Consider the following 4723-nt stretch of genomic DNA (forward strand, 5'->3'; position numbering starts at 1 on the left):
TGGCATTTCAGCCGGTGCGACATGTTTTATAATGGCATTAGAAAGAAGCCACTCAAAACCATGACAATGTAGCGAAACTTAGTTTTGATAATAGCAAAATTCCAAATTTCTCACTACAACGAAGACTTATAAGAGTAGTAGTAGCCGGGTCTCGAAAGTCATTCCGAAACTCGAACATGACCAAGCACTACACGACGGTTCACTTACAGCGACCTATGGTTGGTTGCTAAAACGGCCTTCAGCGACCTACGGTTGGTCGCTAAAAACTTTTAGCGACCCATAAGGATGGTCGCTGTAAGTGCCGTCGCTAAAGGCTTTAGCGACCGACATCTTTTTAGCGACCGACCATCTGTTGCTAATATTATATATTTAGCGACCAACCGTGGTTTGTTGTACTATAGATTTAGCAACCAATTGTGAGTCGTTATACTATACATTTAGCAACCAACAGAGAGTTGCCCCTAATTATGTCAATCAATAGCGACCAACCGTCGGATGTCCACATGTCTCTATAGCGACCAACCTTAGTAGTTAAATTTCTAGACTTTTAGCGACTAATGGCCCGTCGCTACAAATGCATTTAGCGACCAACTGTCGGTACATAACTTTTAGCGACCAATCGTCTGTCCTTAATAAGGGGTCGCTAAAGATCAACCGTCGTATAGTGAAGGCAGGCGGCGGCGGCGGCGGAGGCGGGATCATGGTTTACAAAACTGGTGGAAACCGATCGGTTTACCGAAACCGCTGGGTGACCACGGTTTTTTCAAAATTCGTTCCAAATTCAAAAAAATTGAAAAAAAACATAAAAACCGCCGGTAAACCATTTTTTGACCAGTAAAACGTCATTTTAGATCGGTAAACCGCCAATTTTTGTCGGGAAACTGGATTTAATGCCAAGATTGAGTTCCAGTTTAGATATTTAGTGGTCAATTTAGGCATATTAGTCTTGTTTACTGTTATATGTTATATGAGAAGATGAAATTCGTAGCTCAAGTCTAGTTTAGGCATTTAGTGGTCAATTTCAGTTTCATTTCCTGTCCGGAATCCGTAGCTCAAGTAGCTCCAGTTCTTCTAACTATCCGTCTGAACAAGACTCAATCTAGAACCCTTATGCATGGCAATGGCAACCGGGACAGAAACCACTAGGCGAAGTACCACCATCGATCATGTATGGGTATGGAAACTATGAACCCCTCCACTGCCATATTCAAATATATATCTACCAGGACCACAGTTGTTGTTTTCTCGCTAATGTATCGTTCTTGTGGATAAGTATTTATTTATCGTTCTTGTTTTCTCTCTAATGTTGTCGGGGACCATAATTAGGGGTACCCCCAAGACTCCTAATCTCAGCTGGTAACCCCCATCAGCACAAAGCTGCAAAGGCCTGATGGGCGCGATTCCGGTCAAGGCTTCGTCCACTCAAGCGACACGATCTCGCCTCGCTCGAGCCCAGCCTCGGGCAAAGATTGCCGACCCAGGAGGATTCACGTCTCGCCCGAGGGTCCCCTCAAGCAACGGGCACACCTTCGACTCGCCCGAGGCCCAGCTCGGGCAGGCTTCGCGGAGAAGCAACCTTGACCAGATCGCCACGCCAACCGATCGTATCGCAGGAGCATTCAATGCAAGGATCGCCTGACACCTTATCCTGACGCGCGCTCTTCAGTCGACAGAGCCGAAGTGACCGCAGTCACTTCGCCCCTCCACTGACTGACCTGACAAGAAAACAGCGCCGCCTGTGCTGCTCCGACTGCTGTGCCACCCGTCAGGGTGAGACTGACATCAGCCAAGTCCAGCCTCGGGCGCCATAGGAAGCTCCGCCTCGCCTTACTCCAGGACTCGGACTCAACCTCGACCTTGGAAGACGGTCTCCGCCTCGCCCGACCCCAGGGCTCGGACTCAACCTCGACCTTGGAAGACGGTCTCCGCCTCGCCCGACCCTAGGGCTCGGACTCAACCTCGACCTCGGAAGACGGTCTCCGCCTCGCCCGACCCCAGGGCTCGGACTCAACCTCGACCTCGGAAGACGGTCTCCGCCTCGCCCGACCCCAGGGCTCGGACTCAACCTCGACCTCGGACAACGGTCTCCGCCTCGCCCGACCCTAGGGCTCGGACTCAACCTCGACCCCGGAAGACGGTCTCCGCCTCGCCCGACCCCAGGGCTCGGACTCCACCTCGACGTCGGACGACGGTCTCCGCCTCGCCCGACCCCAGGGCTCGGACTCAGCCTCGACCTCGGAGGAGCCACCACCTCGCCCGACCTCGGGCTCGGACCGACCACGTCACAGGGGGGCCATCATTACCCTACCCCTAGCCAGCTTAGGCTACGGGGAACAAGACCGGCATCCCATCTGGCTCGCCCCAGTAAAACAAGTAATGATGGCACCCCGCGTGCTCCATGACGACGGCAGTTCTCAGCCCCCTACGGAAGCAAGGAGACATCAGCAAGGATCCGACAGCCCCGACAGCTGTGCTTCCACAGGGCTCAAGCGCTCCTCCGACGACCACGACATCACATGAACAGGGCAGCAACACCTCTCCGACAACCACGACGACATGTACATAGGGCTCTGGCTCCCCTTTGCTAGACACGTTAGCACATTGCTACACCCCCCATTGTACACCTGGGCCCTCTCCTTACATCTATAAAAGGAAGGTTCAGGGCTCTCGTATGAAAAGGTGGCCGCACGGGAGCACGGGCTGACGCACAGGCTCACGCTCTCTCTTTCTCCCACGCGAACACTTGTAACCCCCTTCTGCAAGCGCATCCACCCTGGGCGCAGGACAACACGAGGTCGCGGTTTCCCCTTATTGTTTTCCCCCTTGTGTTTCGTCTCGCGCCGACCCATCTGGGCTGGGACACGCAGCGACAATTTACTCGTCGGTCCAGGGACCCCCCCGGGGTCGAAATGCCGACAGTTGGCGCGCCAGGTAGGGGCCTGCTACGTGTTGACGAACAGCTTCCCGTCAAGCTCCAGATGGGTAGTCTCCAGCAACCTCTCCAACCCGGGACGGTGCTCCATTTCGGGAGCCTTGAGTTCATGTCCCTCGACGACAGCTACGACATGATACTCCTTCCTCCGCCGCGCGACAACGACAATGGCGGCCGTCAGCCTGCCTGCCGGCGGCGGAATCAACGACGTCTTCCCCACGTGGTGGAAGAGCAACATCCGGGTCTGTCCCGTCACCTTCCCCGCCGACGAAGGAGGAGGCGGGGCAGGCATGGCCAAGTAGGAGGCGGCACTTCGTCGGCTGTCGAGCGAGTCGACGGCGCCGGCGCCCCAATGGGGGACACGTCGGGCGTTGACCTCGCGTCTGAGACGAAGACGAGCGTCGTTTCCCCGCAACACGCCAACCCAAAGCAGACGGACGACGCCAGCACGCTCGCGAAGGACTTGCAGGGCGTTAGCCTCGTACCTGAGATGGCGGTGCAGTCAGTCCCCGATGCGACTTCGTCACCATCCGTCAATCAAGAGGTACCGTCTGTTTTCCATCCTATGCCTTTTAGATTCAGCTTCGACCCACCAAGCGACCCCGCTTCGGTGGATGCTTTCATAAAGGCATATCCGAGCCTTCCGGGGTATCATATGCGGTCAACCTGGGACCGACTAACGTCCGTCTCGACCTACGGGCCCCGGGGTTCCGAGGGAGATGACGAGCCCGACTATGGTTGGGATTTCTCCGGGCTCGGTAACCCCAGTGCCATGCGGGACTTCATGACCGTATGTGACTACTGCCTCTCCGATTGCTCCGATAGTAGCCACAGCCTCAGCGACGAGGACTGTGGCCCAAGTCGCGAATGTTTCCACGTCGATCTAGGGGGTCTCGATGAAGGCAACCATCTTGGTACGCCGGAGGACGACGATCCCCCTAGGCCTGCGCCTCGCGTTGACATCCTTCGAGAGCTAGTTGTGGTCCCAGTCCCTGCGGGGGGTCAGGACACACAGCTCGAGCAAACTATCGGGCAGGAGGGGGCAGGCCGAGCACCAGCCGAAGAAGCGCGTCATTTGGCCCAGGACGTCCAGCACCGCATCGCCAACGATGCCAGGGCAAGGCTGCCCCCGGCTTCCAGTGGGGTCGGCCAGAACCTGGCTGCAGCAGCAATACTACTCCAAGCGATGCCAGAACCATCCACCACCGAGGGGCAGCGTATCCAGGGAGAGCTCAAAAATCTCCTGGAGGATGCCGCGGTCCGACGGACCGAGAGCTCTGCCTCCCGAAGGCAGGGGTACCCCCGGAGCATCGCGCCACGACTTCCCGATTCATGCGGGAAGCCTCGGTCCACACCGGGCGTACGCGGGACACAGCACCCGCGGCCCCGGGACGCCTCGGCAACGAGCACCACCGCCGCGACCGTCGAGCCCACCTCGACGATAAGGTGCACCGAGGCTACCACCCCAAGCATGGGGGACGCTATGACAGCGGGGAGGATCGGAGCCCCTCGCCCGAACCACCCGGTCTGCAAGCTTTCAGCCGGGCCATACGACGAGCGTCGTTCCCGACCCGGTTCCGAACCCCGACTGCCATCACTAAGTACTCAGGGGAGACAAGGCCGGAACTGTGGCTCGCGGACTACCGGCTGGCCTGCCAGCTGGGTGGAATGGACAATGACAACCTCATCATCCGCAACCTTCCCATGTTCCTCTCCGACGCCGCCCGAGCCTGGTTGGAGCATCTGCCTCTTGCGCAGATCTCCAACTGGGACGACCTGGTCAAAGCCTTC

This window comes from Zea mays, chromosome 2 (genome assembly GCF_902167145.1).
Source record: "Zea mays cultivar B73 chromosome 2, Zm-B73-REFERENCE-NAM-5.0, whole genome shotgun sequence".
NCBI lineage: Eukaryota > Viridiplantae > Streptophyta > Magnoliopsida > Poales > Poaceae > Zea > Zea mays.